The following is a 17,923-nucleotide window of genomic DNA, read 5'->3' as shown; positions in this document are numbered from 1 at the left end:
TTTCCTCTTCTCTGCTAAATGATAAATCCCTTATCGGACAGTTCTCAAACATTTTTGTTGGACATATTTTAAACAAAACTTAATTATGAATAATAATTATGATATGATTTAATACTTTAAAGCATAATATTTATAGTTTGATTTTTAATATAATATTGTTATATTACTTAATTCTATTTATGAGATACATTTATTGTTAGATTTTTTAACGTTTTATAAATTTAACATTTTAATCACACAAGGCATTCGCCGCGAATGACTATAGCTATTGCCGCGGCAGATAACTAAAAACAATCAGTCAATCAGTCTTTCTCTTTCTTCTCTCGCTCCCTTCTCTCTCTCTCTCTCTCTCTCTCTCTCTCTCTCTCTCTCTCTCTCTCTCTCTCTCTCTCTCTCTCTCTCTCTCTCTCTCTCTCTCTCTCTCTCTGTCTCATATAGTTTGTTTACGTCAGTGCATGTATGTCTAATTATTTATTCTAACATATTATCGTATCGTTTCCCAAATCATTATGATAATACCTCTTATCATTATCATTGCTGGTATTGTATTATTATTTTCATAACCGTTATTACTATTATTTTACTTTAATTTCTTCCTTCTTGCGGTAGCTCATATAACAAGAAAGAAAGATGCAAACAAAGGAAACCCTTACCTCAACCATTCCTTTTATAAGAAAACAAAGAGAGCAAGATATTACGCGTCTTCCTATTTCCTCAGTCTTTTCCTTGCATTGGTGAGTCCGCGGACGAACCTACGTGTATGTCTCTCCATATTCAGGGATGAAGTAATCAAGGAGTATTTGTTTTAAGTCCACGAGATTCGATACTATTGTCCATTTACACTTAGTACCAAACATTTAAGTGTGGTAGGTTTTGTGGAAATTCATTTTTGAGTGCTATATACCACGAGTACCATCAGTGTACGTTGATATTCTTGTTTATGTTATAGTCTCTCCTATCAATAGAAATTAAAGGATTCTGTCGATCCCGGCCTTACCTGTGTCTTGTTCCCCATCCCTTGGGAAGTAAATTTAGGCCATACAGTTCGAGAGACAAATACAGACGCAACAACACTATGTCTGTTAGATAGGAATTTGATGAACTGGTGAAAGTGACGGCCAATATCTCCCACACATAGTACTCGTATGTCTTCGTGCCTTTTGTGTTGCAAAGAGAAACCAGAAGCTATATATATTGAGCTACATGATTGAGGGTTATCACTAGGGACGTGTGATCTACTGTTTGATATTTACAGCTTCCAGCCTGGTAGTCTAGCTCCGTGCTCGTGCACCTCCATGGCGTTGGGAGCTCGGGGTGCTGGACGTCAGCTTGAACTTCGCTGATTCTGGAGCTGAAACTCTGTTCTGCTTCACTATAATGAGCTTTATCGTATATGTTGCAAGCCCATTTCACAATAATAAGCTTTATCGTACCTGTTGAGACGCATGCATTTTACGGGCGCTGTGAGATGAAACGTTCTTTAATCCTGAGCTAATAGTGTGGGTGGATCCCCTAAAAAACAAAAAACAAAAAAAAAAAAAATCCAATAACTCCCTACAATGTGTCTAGCTTTTATATCGAGTTTGTAAATCAACGAGAGAGGAGGGGTTACCCGGGAAAAACATCCACCTGTTTTCTCTTGTATAAAAATGATCTGTGCTATAAGTTAAGTTTAAATAAACTTCAAATTATTCATTTTTTAACTAGGGGAAAATTATCCACTAACATGCTAAAACCTTTTCACTTTATTTAAACGAATAAAAATTAAAACCCCAAATTTGGGAAAACCTACTGTAAAATGAAAGGGTAAATTCCTTTTTCATCTGTTATGGTAAATATCTGTTTTTGCGATTCGGGCCCTTCCATACCCCAAAATTTGTTCCTTTTTTCTTTTTCAAAAAAAAAAAGAGAGAGATAGAGAAAAAGATAAAAAAAAAGATAAAAGAAGATAGATAGAAAAGTTTAGATAGAAATAGGAAAAAAAGGAAGATAAAAGATAAAAGGATAGAGAGGGGAAAAACGGTTTTAAAAGAGCCAGGGTACCACAGGACCTAAACTACCCCCCATACTCTTAAAGTAATTTTTTTAAAAAGTATCGGGGGTTATATAAAAAAAAATTTTAAAAAAAAGTCAAATCCCTTATCCCAAGTGGGCCAAGACAGAATGTTTGCCTCACCAGTTTAAAAACAATACTCCAAGATCCCCAGAAGCGCGTGTATTTAAATTTTTCTCCCCAAGCTATATGATCAAGAAAAATTCTACGAGAATTGAAAAAAAAAACGGGGGTTTTCCCCAAATTTATCTACAAGTTAAATTTCCTAATTTAAACCACAAAAAAACCCGAGATTTAAACCAAAAGACTTAGCCCCAAAATTTTCAAATTTGGGCTTTAAAAAAAAAGTATGATGGGAAATTTAAACAAAATTTTTTCCTAAGACACCCCCCAAAGGGAAAAACATTAGATGTCGTCGCAGGAAAGGTTGCACGGATAAAAAGGGGGAAAAAAAAAAAGAATAACTTTTTGTACCCTTTACTACAAACCTCATCCTATTTTCCACCAAATGACGATGAGAATGGGATCAGCCCAACTCCCTAAACATAACGAATTTTGGGATGATTTATTTTACAAAAGCTGAATGCCAGTCTAAGGGATTTAGCTTGAAACAACACCCTTAAGGTAAAACATGCAAGATAAATCAAAATTTACGATATTCCTCAAAATGAGTGCCCCTTTTAATAAGTAAAAGGAAAAAAAAAAAAAAAAATGAAAAAAAATATTAACCCAAAACTTTTTTTAACAAATATACGCCATGGAATGTTCATATAAAAGACAGTTTCCCATATTTAAACCGTGAGAAATTATAACTAAAATTTTAGCAAACTGAATGCCCCGCAAAATGGGCCCTTTTGGATTACAGCATGAAAAAAAAAAATTTGGGAATTTAGAATTTGGATTAAAATATTTCACTTTGGAAGATTTTCCCCTTTGGTTTTCCTTACCGCGGGTTTTTTGAGAATTAAAATATAATAATAAAAATTTTTAATAATGATGAAATAATGATAATAATAATAAAATTTGGTATTAGGGGGTGGTCCCAAATTTAATTTATAATAATAATAAAATAATAATAAAAATAATAATAAAAACGAAAATTAAAAAATATTTTTCGATGATAATAAAAACCTAACAAAAACATAAACATAAAAAAAAATCAAATTAAACAAAAGGCCCTATATTTTTAATTTATCACTAATAAGCAGTTTTCATAAACCACAAGTCACCACAAATCACAGAAACCACTTGTTTACAAAATCCCCCCGTGCTTCTCAACATACCTTCCCCCTGGGGTGAGCAAAACGGGTGAAGAACATGAATAGTTTCTAATTCTCCCCCAGAACTTTTTGAGGGGGGGGCAGGGGGCATCCGCCCTTTTTCCCTTCTCGTGACTTTTTTAAATTCTTTTGGGGTTAAAGGGGTTTTTTTAGCAATGATGATGTTTTTGGGTTTATTATTAAATTATCTAATGGTATCAACTCCCCAATAAAAATATTATTTTAAAATGTAATTATAAAAATAAGACCTTCTTTTTTATCGATATCTTTCGCATCATCATATTCCCATTTTTTGAAATTGTTATTTTTCTTTATCGGGGATCATCATCACCGTTTTTTCCTACAAAAAATTTATAGATAAAGGGGTTTAACCCCCTTTTATTCCGTGTAACATAAATAAAGACTACTACACGTAACAATATTCTACACCCTATACCCCACTAAAACTCACTGTATCTTTTCTACACGAAAGGAGACGTGTCCCCTTAAAATCACTATAAACTTTAGGATTTTTCTAGGCATCGGATAATCTTTTTCCACACATTTAAAGCGTGAAACACACACATTGAAAAAAAAGGGTACACAAACACACATACGCTTTTTAAAAAACCTAACTTTTAAATATTTTTTCCCTGAAAAAATTTAAAATTTTTCCATTTAAAATTTTTTTTTTGTAATTCTACCCAAAAAAATAGGGGTTTAATTTTTTCAATCCTGCTTTTTTTTGGGGGGTGCAAAATATTATGCTCAAAATAAACATACGGGAAAAAAACGGTAAACAGTGAATGCATTAATAGATAGCTAAATTGAAAAAAAATAAATTTTGTATAGGTAAAAAGGAAGAAAAATAGATAGATATAGAAAAATAGATAGAGTGTAGATAGAAAATAGATGTGTGTGTGTGGGGGTTGGGGGTGTGGGGGTTGTGTGTTTTGTGGGGGTTTGGTGTGTGGTGGGTGGTGTGGGTTGGTTTGGATTTGGGGTTTATTGGTTGTGTGGGTTTTGTGGGTGGTTTGGGGAAAAGGGTTTCATGTTTTTCTTTTCTGCTCTTGGGCTTTGCGTTTTCCTTGGTAAAATCGAATTTATTTGATTATTAAATTTAAAAAAAATAATTAAAAAAACAAAAAAAAATTTGTAGGTTTTTGGGGGGGAAATATATATAATAAATTAATTTAACTTTTTAATAATTTTTTATATTAAATTTATTATAATATATATATATATATATTAAAAATATAAAAATTTTTATTTTATAATGATTTTTTTATATATTATATATAATATATAATATATAATAATATATATATATATATATATATTAGATTTTTTTCTAAATTTTTTAAATAAGTTTTAAATTAATAAAAAATTAAAAAATTTAATTTAATTTTTTAATTTTTTTAAATTGTTGGGTTTAAAATATTTTTTTTATAAAAAATTAAAAAAATTTTTTATTATATAAAAAGGAATTTTAATTTTTTAATTATAAAGATAAATTTTAAGATTTTAATTTAATAAAATAAAATTTTTAATAAAATTTTAATTTTTTTTTTTTTAATTGCTTTAAAATTTTTCAAAAGGGGGAGGTTTGAAATTTAAATTTTTTTTTTAGAAAGGGGCTCTTGGGCCAGGACGAAATTTCCCCCGGGAAGGGAAGGGGGGAATTTGGGCTGGGATTTTGAAGGGGTTTTTAAAGGGGGGGGGAATTTTTTCCCCGGGCCAAACGCCTGGTTAAACGAGGAAAGTTTTTTGATTTTGGGGAAAAAAAAATTTTGTAGTCCCAATTTATGGTAGGATTTTAAAGGAAAAAAAATTTAACCTTTTTGCATTTTTGGGTTCGTATAAGAGGGGGAATATTAAAGCCCATAAATTTTTTAAGGGTTGGGAATTTTTAAGAGGTTAAAATTTAAATTTTTTTTTTTTTTTAAATTTTTCGTTTTTTTGGGTTTTTGGGCTTTTTTTGCCCTTATTTTCCCCCATTAAATTTAATTTATTTTTTATTCCCCTTTTCTTAAAACGGGGTTTTTTTGGGGCCCAATCTTTTTTTTTATTTTTAAAACTCGGGGGAAGAACCTCTAACCCACAACCGGGTTTTAATTACCTTCTGTGGTCCCCCCGCTCCCCAAAACCCCGGGGAAAGTTTTAAAATTTAACCCCACAGGGGAATTGACAGGAAAAAAAGTTTTCCTTGTTTTTTCCCAGGAGCTAGTTTGTGGGGTGAAATTGTTTTTGCATTTTTCTCGTTTCTTTTGTTTTTTCTTTCCCCCCTTTTAGGGGAATTAATTGTTAAAAATTTTTTTTTTCTTTAAAAATTTTCTTTTCTTTTTGTTTTTTTTTCCCTTTTGGTTATAAGGAAGAAGTTTTCACTGAAATTTTTGTTTTTGGGCTTTTTAAAAGGAAACCCAAAATTTACCCCAAGAAATTGAAAAAATAAGAAAAAGGGGAAATTTCAATTTCCCCAATTTAAAAAACGGGGAATTTAAATTATAAAACCCTTTTTTTTTTTACATTTTTTAAAAAAATTTGTACTAACTCCTTTGTTTTGGGAGTTCCCTTATGGGGGTTTAATCCCCCTTGGTCAATTTCTTTAAGTTTTTTAATTCCCAAAGTTGATTTTTTTTCTGCCCGTTAAAGGATGGCCAAACCCTTTTTGGGGGAAAATTGAAAAAAATTTAAAATTTTTAAAATTAAATTAAAAAATATTCCTTCTGTTTTGAATAAAGGAAAACCTTATTGTCCAAATTTTTGTTTTTTTGCTTTAAAACCCCAAATAATTTTAAAAAATAATGAAAATTTAATAATCGAATTAAATTTAAATAAAAAAGGAAATTATTAAACCCCATAAAACTTTCTTTTAACATAATAAAAATTTAAAAAAAACAACCCCCTAACAATCCCGCAAACCCGGGGTCCCCAACCCAAAAATAACAAACAATTTTAAAAAAGGGGAAAACCAAAAACCCCAATAATTTCAATTTTAAAAATTTTTCTCCCGTAAAACAAAAAACCAAATTAAAAAATTGTAATGAAAATTTTAAAAAGTTTTAAAACCAATAATAAAACAAATAAAAAATTTAATGATAATGATAATAATAAATTGAAAATAAAAATTAAAAAATAAAAAATATAAAATTACTATCCTTCCTTAAAAATTAAATCCCAGAACCCTCTAACATCCAACCCCCTTTTTAAAACACCCCCAAAAAACAAAGCCAAAAAACAAACCCCAAAACCAAAACCAAAAATTAATCTACCCAAACAACAAAACCGATTAATTTTTAATAAAATTTTATTTTTAATTTTTTAAAAATTAAAAATAAAATAATGATTTGAAAATTCTGAAATACAAAATTTTTTTAAAAAAAAAGGGAAAAGGAATTTTTTTTTGTTATTTTTGGGGGGAAATAAGATTCCCTTCTAAAATCCAAACTCCTTTTTTTTAAATTTAGTTAACCCCAAGTTAATTTTAAATAAAAACTATTTAATTTTTAAAAATTACCGGGTTGGCGCCCCCTTTAAATTTTATTAAAAACAAAATATTGAAACAAAAAAAAATTTTTATTTTTTAAAAGGGAAAAAATTTTTTTGGAATAAAAAGGTTAGGGAAAAAAAACCCCTTTTTAAAAAATACAAAACCCAGGGGTAAAAAAGTTTTAACATAAAAAACGTGTTTTTTTTAAATTTTACCGGGTTGGAAATTAAAATCCCCCCTTGAAAAAAATTTTGTAAAAAAACCCCAAAAATTTTTTGGAAAAACCCGAAAAAAAATTCCCAAAAAATTACCCTAAACCCAGAAAATTCTTTTTTTTTTTTTTTTTTTTTTTTAAAAAAATTTCCCCGTTCGGGGCGTCAATCATTATTTGTCGTATTTAAAAAAATAGTGTTAATTTTTTTTTTTTTTTTTTTTTTTTTTTTTACAAAACTGCTTTGGGGTTATATGTTTGTTTTATGTTTTTTTTAAAGGGGGGGTATTTTTTATGTTTTGAGTAGTAATATTTATATATAAAATTAAAATATATTATATGTATTTATTCTTTTATTATGGTATAATACTTATATAAATATATCTATAAAATTAATTTTTTAAAAAATTATATTATATATATAAAATATTATAATAATAAAATATATATTTTATATAAATATATATATTATATATTTTATAATACACCAAACACCACACACACACACACACACACACACAAAAAAAAAAAAAATATATATAAAATATATATATATATATATATATATTTTTTGTTTTTTATGTGTGAAATGAAATAAATGAATGCCTATTTAATGCCCTTTTATTGCGCGTGAGTTTTCCCTCGTATCTTTATTGCCATCCCCCCCCCCCCCCCTTTTCCCCCAAATTTTTTTTTCCTCTCTCTCTTATTCCTTTTTTTCCCTCATTTTTAACCGGTTGGTTTACTGGATAGAATTTTAAACAAAATCCAATGGGGGACAGTTTTTTAAATAAATGTATAAAAAACATTCTTTTCCCCAAAAAAAAAAAAAAATTTTTTTGATTATTCTGCGTTTCAAAAATTTGGGCTTTAAGGTTTCTAAATTCGTTTTTTGGGGAAATAATTTTAAGGAAATTGGGCCCTTAAATTTCCCAATTTATTTTTATTTTTTTTATTTTTTTTTTTAAACCAGCCCAAGGTGAAAACAAAGAAAATTTAAATATTTATAAATGAGAAAAACAAAAATTTATTGACTAAAATAAATAAAAAAAAGGGTTTTTAAAATACAACCCGTAAATTAATAACTAATTAAAGATAAGTAATGAAAACAGCTGAAAAACCATTTTACAAAAATTTTAATAATTTGCATATGAAGAAAGTCCTATTTTTTTCCCGTCGGGGGGAAAAAGATGAAATTTTCCCGGGCCCAATTTGTTGCACTGCAGCTCTCCCTTCCCTTAAATCTCCCCTTTTTTTTTGTTTTTTTTGTTTTCGCTATTTTTTTATTCGAAATTTTTTTACTTTTTGCAAGTAAACATCCGCAAAAAACAACAGGGAGAAAAAACCCAAGGGAAGGATGAAAGAAAACGGAGAAAGTGTGAAAAGTTGGAAATGTTTTGGGATGTGCCTTTGTTTCGATAATATCCTTTTTGGGTTTGGGATTGTTTGAAAAATAGATAGGTAGGAAAAAGAGGAGAGAAAGAGAGAGAGGAGAGAGAGAGAGAGGAAAAGAGAGATGAGGAGAGGGGAAGAGAAGAGAGGGGTTTTGATAATAATAGAGGGGAAGGGGGTTTAAAATCCCCAAAATTACTTTTAATCACGTTTATATCAAAAAAACACTATCAAAAGAAAATCAAAATCCTTATATCCCAGAAAGGGGAAAAAAAGAAAGGGCCAAAGAAAGCTTTTGAATTAAGCGTCAAAAAGAAAAAAAAGTCCGCTGGCCAATTTGCCAAAAACCCCTTTTTTTTATGTGCTTGTTAACAGACCTTTAAAGGCAAAAAGTCAGAGCAAAATGGCCCGGGGTGAATGTAAAAGTATGATATCCCGGGTGTGAAGGGGTTTTTTTTTACGGATATTTTAAAAAACAAGGGAAGTTACTGAGACAACATGTGCGTAAAGTAGGTTACTAAAACAGCAAAAATTTAAGGGTGTACCGGGGGGGACCATCAATTGAATTCACTTTTTTTTTTTTCAATTTTTTTTATCCCCTTTAAAAGTAAATTCTGTTTAAAAAAAACTCCCTCTTATCCCAAAGAAATACCTTTTGATTTTTTAAAAAAAATTTCTGGGAAAATTTAGTAATTAATATGTAAGTTATTGATTGGTCCCAGACCCTTTTTTTTATTTATCAGTTATAAAAAGTATTTTTAGGATTGAGATATCATGTTCTGCAAATTTTTTGATCAAAATATTTTTTTTTCTTAAGACTTAAAAACCCTATACGCCCCACCCTAAGAACTAAAAAAAAGATCAATTATTTTCCCCTTTCCCCAAATTTTCCACCATGTTTTTAAATACAAACTTTCATCCTGCTTGCGCCAGATCTCATAAACAACATCCCCCTTTAAATTTTACTTCGTAGACCGTTACTGGACAATTAGCCATTTTCCTTTTTTTGTCAAATTTGGAAAAAAGTTTTACCCCAAACCTTTTTTTGGGGTTTCTCCCTTTCTCTCTTAAGTGCTTTATCATCACGAAGATCCCCACCCGTCAACAAATATTTTTTCCCAAGAATCGATTTTTTCCCTTTGCAAATTCGTCCCTGTTTCCTTTTTCCTAGATAGTTCCCACAGATTCCACGTTTTTATTAAATTACTTTTTGATAAATTTTTGACTTTCATGCGACAGACTTTTTTACAAAGGGGCGGGGGGCCCTGTCTCGGTTTATTAATAAAATGATGGATATGTATTGGGCCCATTTTCGTTTTTTGTTCGTTCTCCCTTGAATTATTTTTCCCGGCGATTTTGGGATATAAATACTCGTATATTTTTTTTCCCGTTTTTTTGGGGAAAAATTTTTAAAAGGGAAAGTTTTTTATTATAGCACGAGATCGCTACAGAGTAAAAAAAATAAGAGGAGGGCGAAAGAAACGAGTAAGGGAGGAGCATAAAATAAATAAAAAAGGGGAGCGACCCCGGAGGGGGAAGAGAAACCCCCACACAAACACCACACACACCAAAACACACACCCCCACACACACCACACACACCCCACACCCACTTAAATTTCAAGTAAGATAAACAACTGCACTTCCCGAAAGGGGATAATTTTTATAAAACGATCCTGAAAACCCGATTAACCAAAGGGTTTAATCCCCCTGGTCTTTGGGTCATTTCTTTAAAACCCCCGGGGGGAATATTAGTGTGATTTTTGGGCCTTTTTTTTTTTTTAAAAAGGGGGGGATTATCCCGGGAATAAACGAGAAGCAAACGACCAAATGTAAAACCGAAAAACCCTTAAAAATTTAAAAATATGATTAAAGATTATTTTTTTTTCTTTTATATTTCGCTGCGGGGGGGGCAACCCCTTTTAAAAACCAAACGCCCCAGGGACAAGGGAAATAGATAGGGGGTGATACGTTTTGGCTTCTATTTGATATTAAGAAAATTTTTAATATTGGCGTTTTTTCATGATATTTAGAAAGTGAAGTGAGTGAATTGGGGGGGGGAAAAGAGAGGGGAGGGGAGAGAAAAGAGAGAGAGAGAGAGAGGAGAGAGAGAGAAAAGGGAGAAGGAGAGAGTTTTATATTAAATTTTTCTACATCTTTGCTTTCCTTTGTGTGCATAAACACTTTGCCTTTTTTTTCCTTAAGACTACACTTTCCTTCACCCCTCCAAACCCGCTTCCTCAAATGCATTAAAGTTTAGCGTCCCCTATGAACGCTTTTTTGCCAAACTGATTTTTCAATTTTTTCTACCCAATTTCCAGGGAAATTGGCTTTATAAAAGTGGTTTTAAACACGTTTTTACACCCCCCTTAAAATTTAAAAACTATGAAAGGCATACATATATTTGTTTTCAGGGCAGTCCAATCCCGTCTCATTAACGAGTATGGGTTTCTTGTTTTATTATTCCTATTAAAAAAAAGTTTGGTTTTTACTGACATATAAAGAAAGGGAAAAAAAATAATTTTTTTTTGATTTTTTTTTCCCAAGGGAAAAAGACAAACATAAATATTTAAAAGATAAAGGAAAAATTTTTTTATTTTTTTTTCGGGGGAAAAAAAAGGGGGGGGGCCTTAAAAAAATGTTTGGGTTTTTAAATTTTAAAACATTATGACCTTTATCATTTATTTTTACAACAGTAAAAATACCACATGCCCGGTTAAAAAACCTTTTTTTATTGTGCATTTACCCCACAAGAAAAATTTCCCTTTTTTTCATTTTCCACTTTAAGAGAAAAAAATTTTAAAACATCAGTTCTCTTGATTTAAAAATTTATCACGATATCCCAGATATTTAAAGGGAAAACAAAAAATCCTTTTAAACAGAAAAAGAGGTTTTTAAAAAGAGAAATGGATAAATTTTCCCCTGTGTATAAATCACGGTTTTTCCCCTGAATCCCTTCATTAGAAAATTTCATGCCCCTTTTTAAAAGAGGATTCCCTTTATACATTCTTTTGCATTTTTTTTGTGATATGAAACTTTTTTTTTTTTTTTTTCCCTTTTTTTTAGTTTCTAAAATCTTTGTTGTAGTGATATAAAGGGCCCTTTAACACGAGGGAAAAAGAAAAAGAAAGAGAAAAAGAAAAAGAAAGAGAAAGAGAAAAAGGGAGAGAAATGGGAGGAAAAAAGCAAACTTAAAAACACTTTGAATGATATAAAAAAAATTATTTTAAATAAAGGGGCAAAAATTTTTATTCCCTTTTATTTAAACCCAAAGGTCCCATCAAAATAAAAATTTTTTGAAAAATTTTTTCTTCTTTAAATAATTAAAAATTCCATAATAAAGGGAGTGTCAAGGACATATTTTAAAGGGGGTATCCTGTCCCAGATCTACACTGAGTCTGTGTTCCTGATTCAAACGTGTTTTCCTTTTTTGTTGATTCTTTTTTGGGTAGAAGGGCCCTGTATCCCTTTAAACCTTGCAAAGTTTCAACTTTTGGGAGATAAAACCCACACTATAGCCTCTTATTTGTAGAATTCTATATTTACCTTTAAAAATCTAAAAAACTCCCTTTGGGTTAAACCACTTGACATTACAAAGATAAGGTGCAAAACAGGGACGAAGCTGCCTCACCCCTCACGAAGGGAAAATTTTTCAAGGGTCGGGAAATGTTTCAGTGCAAAACGGAGGATTTTTTTTCCTGGTTTTTCTTTCCCTTTAAAAGGAAAAATAGAAAGAAAGGGAGAAAGGGAAAAAAGGGGGAGGATAAGGGGGGATTTTTTTAAAAGGGCCCTGATGCGGCACAAACGAACAGATGATAATAGAAAGAAAAGAATTTTTTAGATTATGACAGTAGATAGATAGGAGGAAGGAATAGATAATTTAAAAAAAGGTAGGTAGGGGAATAATTTAAAAAAAGGAGGTAGAAAAAGGGGATAGATTAAAAATAGAAGATCGTTAAAAAGATAGGTAAAAATAGAAAGGTAGATAAAAAGGAAATAGGAGGAGGAGAGAAAAGAGGAGAAAAAGAAAGGAGAAGAAGGAAAAGAAGAAGAAGAAGATAGGAGGAGAAGATAAGAAAAAGGAGGAGGAGAAGAAGGAATTTGACCCAAAAGGAAGGGGAGATTTAAAAGAGAAGAAGAAGAAGATTTGAAGGAGGAGGAAAAAAAATAGAGGGAGAGGAGAAGATAGAGGAGAAAATCGGAATAAAGAAATTTAAAAAAATTTAAAACTATAAAACAAGGAAAGGGGAAGATTTTGATAAAACAAAAAAGGGAAGGTTTTTGGGTAAGGGGATGATAATTTTGAAGATTTTTTTAAATTAGGGTTTTTTTAATTGGAACCAATTTTTACAAAGGGGGAAAAGGAGAAAAAGGGAAGAGGGGAAAAGGGGGGGGAGGGGGGAAAAAAGGAAAAAAAAGAAAACAAAAAGATTTTGGAAATTTTGAGGGTTTTTTTGGGGGAAAGAAAAGGGAAATGGAGGAAAAAAGAAAAAGAGATAAACCCTTTAAAAATTTATTTTTAAAAAATTGGGAAAAAAAAAAACAAATGAAATTTTCCCCGGTTTAAAACAAAACTTTAAAAGGATGTGTTGTAATATTTTTTAAAATTTTTTTAATATTAATTTTTTTTAAAGTTTATATTTTTTATTTATATATTTGCTTTTATAATTAAAAATTTAATATTTTTAAACTTTATAAAAATAAATATATGCATTTTTATTTAATTTATAGGTTTTTTGTTCTATTAATTATAAAATGGGAGGTTACTTTCCCAAAATAATTATTTAACTTTATTAACATTTAAAAAATAAAAAAAATATTAATTTCATATTACTTAAAATTTTTAATATTTTTATTTCCCAAAAATAAAATTAATTATTAAATTTTAATAAATATATATATATATATATATATTATATATATATATATATTATATATAAAATAATATATATATTTTAAAATATATATGGAAAATTTTATATATATATTCCTTAAATTTTTATATAATATATATAAAATAATTTTTTATTTTTATATATATATATTAAAAATATATGTTATATTTTATATATATATATATATATATTATAAATATATTTTAAAAATTTTATATATATATTAAAAAAAAATTATATAATATATTTTTAATATATATAATATTATATATATATATATAAAAAAAACACACAACAAAAAACAAAAAAAAAATATTTATTTAATAAAAAAAATTTATAATTTTAAAAGAAAGTCTTTTAAAATTTGTGGGGTTGTTGTGGGGAAAGGGGTTATTTCAAAATTTTGGAAAATTTTTATTCTAATATTCTTAATTTATAAATTTTTTTTGTTTTTTTTATTTAAAAAATTTTTTTATTTTAAAATTATTAAATAATTTTTTTGTTTATTTAGTTAAACAATATTAAAAAAAAAAAAAAAATATAATTTTTTAATTTTTTAAAATTTTTAAATTTTTATAATTAATATATGCAAATAAAAGAATAAAAATATTAAAATTTAATAATTAAAAAAAAATTTATTAAATGGATTTAGAAAAAAATACTAGTTTTTTGTGTTTTTGTTGGGGAAATAAATTTTATTAATTATTTAGTGAAATTTTATTTTTTTTAATTTAGGGGATGGAAAATTTAAGTTAAATTTTAATTTTACCAAAAATTTTTAATATTTATAATATTAAAAATATTTTATGAAAAAAAAAAAAAAAAAAAAAAAAAAAAAAATATTATTTTAAAAATAATTTTGTTCTTTTTTTTTTTTTTCTAAAAATTTTTTAAAAATAATTAAAATATAAAATTAAAAATAAAAGCATATAATTTAATTTAAAGGGGAAAAAAATTAATTGTAATATTTATAATAATATAAACAAATAAAAAAAAAAAATTTTTAAAAAAAAAAAAAAAAAAAATTAAATTTTTAAATTATAAAATTAAAATTAAAAAAATTTTTTGCAATTTTTTTAAAATATTATAATAATATTAATATTTTTAAAATAATTTTTTAAAACATTGGGCCCTATTTTTTTTTTTATTTTTTTTTAATTTTTTTTTTTTTTTTTTCTTTTTTCCCCCCTTTTTTTTGCTTTTAAATTTTTTTTCTTTTTTTTTTTTTTAAATTTTTTTTTTAATTTTTTTTTTTTTTTTATATTTTTTTTTTTTTTTTTCTTTTTTTTTTTTAATATAAAATAATTAATATATAATATAAAATTAATTTTTTCCCCCCTTAAAGGATAAATATTTTTTAAAAATTTTAAAATTTTTAAATTTATATATATAATTAAAAGGGGGAAAAATTGTTTTTTAAAAATTAAAAATTAAAATTTTAATAATTAAAAAGTTTAAAAATAATTTTTTATATTAAATATATAAAAATATATAGTATAATATATATTATATAAAATATATATCATATTATATATTATTATATTAAATTATATAAAATTTATATAATATATAAATTTTGAATAAAATAATAACCATAAAATAACATAAAATATACTGAAAATAATTTTAAAATAAAACAAAATTTTTAAAAATATAAAAACAAAATTTTTTTAAATTTAATTAAAGATTTATAAAAATTATTTTTATTAATATACTTCGACTTAATCTAGTCATTTGAGATGATATTGAGGGTGGATTTTTTAAGCAACAATCTCGCGCTCTCTCTCTCTTTCTCTCCTTTTCTCTCCCTTAATCTCTTTCTCTCTTAATCTCTCTCTCTCTCTCTCCTTTTCTCTCCCTTAATCTCTTTCTCTCTTAATCTCTCTCTCTCTCTCTCTCTCTCTCTCTCTCTCTCTCCCTCTCTCCCTCCCTCTCCCCTCTCTCTCCTTTTGTAATCATAAACATAATCTAGTATATAATCATCATATTGATTGCATTCTCCGCCGCTTGAAAGGAATCCAATCCATTTGCGTTCGAATCACACAGATTCTTAACCTTATGAATCATAGTACCGACTGAAGCGGCCGAGAACTGTTTTCCTATGAACAGTTAAAAATGCAAATTTCCTAATAATCTGAACACAAATTAAATATAATCTGTTCTTATATTAACATCAGTGATAATACCATCATCATCATCATCATTATCATCATCATCTTCATCATCATCATCATCATCATCATCATCATCATCATCATCATCATCATCATGAAAATTTTGATGAAAATAATAACCATAACAATGACAATAATAAATATAATGACAATAATAACAATAACAACGATTATAGAAATAATAAAACTATATTTTTTCAAGATTTTTCTTAAAGATTTCGCATTAAAAATAGAGTTTTGGATGAGCTATAGTACTTAATAAAGCAAAATATATATATATTTTTTAGTAAATCTTCATAATAGCTTCATAATAAGTTGTGATATGATGCGGAGTATATATGGATAATTAAAAGTAATTGTGGTGCTAATAATAGCAATAATGATTAAAAAAAAAAATCTTAGATAATGGGACAAACACGAATTAATAATAGTTTCCCTGATGACTTCAGTGTTACACTTTCCTTCATTCAATCGATCTAAATATTCTCATAATCAGTCTGTCTCCAATTAAACAGACTGATATAAGGCATATCATATCTTTTCATTAATTCCATGGGAGACGTGTAATTCTTCTATATGCCTTAGAAGCAGTCAGGCACCTGAATCTTTTACCGACGAAAGTTACATCTAACTCTCCCCGCAAACCCCCGCTGAATTTCTTTGGAGCGAAGGACTGCTCAACACTTCTTTGCTTCAGGATTCGGGCGAGGATTTGCATCGATAGAACGCTTTTTGGCCGAGAGAAGGGGGATGAAGGAGGTCTGAAGCGGGGAGGTTTTCATTTCAAGAAGGGTTCAAAAAAAAATTCCCCTTTTTCCCGGAGTGGGATTACGATAGTTATTTTTTTCGGGGTTTTTAAATTGTTTTATTTCCCGGGGGGTTTTCGTTTACTGTGGTTTTTAATTGTTAATTATTTTCATTATCTTATTTACTGTTTGTTTCATCATTATTATGTTTTCATTATTTCTTGTTTACCAAAGTAGATTGATGACAAAAATGGTGATAAAGGCATTTTTTTAATAAAATGACATAATGATCTGCATTATGTCTTCATACCATACCCTTTATTTTTTTTATGATTTTATTTACTTTGGTTTTTGTTAGCGCCTCGGTTATGTTTGGATAAGATGCTGTGAGAGCTTATGCGTGATAAGGGCGACAAAATTAATATTACGTCTTCATACTCTCATCATGAAGATAAAAAAAGAGGATGACCTAATAAAAGAATTTAAAAACGATTTTAGTTTTCATAAGATTTAAAAACTTCTATTTTTTGGGTGTGGTTTTATAATGGGCTTCGTTTTCTGGGTTTTGGTTAATGCTACTGAAAAAAGAGTGCAAAATATTTGGATAAAAGCACAACATTTTTTTCATTACTATCGTCAGAGCGTTTTAAAAATGTTTCATCTGATAATAAAATTAAGGGAAAAAGACAGCACTCTCTGCTAGTTTCATCACTGCTCTTTCATTAAATTATCATAATCTAATCTTCATTCCCACACCATCATCATCACCACCCCCACCATCATCATCTCATCACCACCATCATCATCATCTCATCATCATCATCCATCATCTCATCTATCATCTTTATCATATCATCATCATCATCATCATCTCATCTCATCATTACGATCTCCGCTCATCTCTCACATCATTCCCATCTCCATCCCATCCCTCACCATCACCATCATCATTATCACCATCACCATCGTGGGCGTCGTCATAACACAAAAAATATGCTAATATTTGTTAACGTAATCAATTATGCCCAAAAATGAAGTATTTTAAAGATTTATTTTACCAGCAGAGTTGCCATTTTTTCCCTAAGTCTGAAAAAAATGTGCCAAAATCTTGCATTTCAAAAAGTTATAAAATTATCACTTACCTCCGCATTCCACAAAAAGAAAAAAAAAAAAAAGCACAAAAATCAGTTTAAACCCTTGCTACACAAAGGATAAAACTAACTTCTCGCAAAGATATCGTTTAAAAAACCCTACACAACAAAGGATATACTCCTTTATTTAGCGAAAGAGAAATAGCGTAGAGAGAGAAAAACCCTTTTCAGACGGCAGTTGGGAAAAGGGGTTTCGTGAGTCTGAAATCGATAGCTTCAGACATGGTAAAGGGATCTGGGGAAGAAAACAATTCCTCTTGATTCCCTCGGTGGCTCGTATCGTGGGACGTTAAACCAAAACTGGGAAACGAGAGGACTCTTTTGCTTTTGCCGCGGGGATGTTTATAAAAATAAGAAAAAAAAATGAAAGAAAAAGAAGAATTTTAGAAAAAAAAAAAGAGCTTGGGAACAATTTTTTCTGCCCTATAGCTTTTCGTTTTTAATTTAAAGTGAATAAAAGAAAAGAAGAGGAAGGAAGAAAGAGGGAGAGGGGAGGAGAGAGAGGAGAGAAAGGGGAGAAGAGAGAAAAAGGGGAGAGAGAGAGTTTTTTTAA

Source organism: Penaeus monodon, chromosome 3, assembly GCF_015228065.2.
Source record: "Penaeus monodon isolate SGIC_2016 chromosome 3, NSTDA_Pmon_1, whole genome shotgun sequence".
Lineage (NCBI taxonomy): Eukaryota > Metazoa > Arthropoda > Malacostraca > Decapoda > Penaeidae > Penaeus > Penaeus monodon.
Note: the sequence above shows the minus strand (reverse complement) of the source record.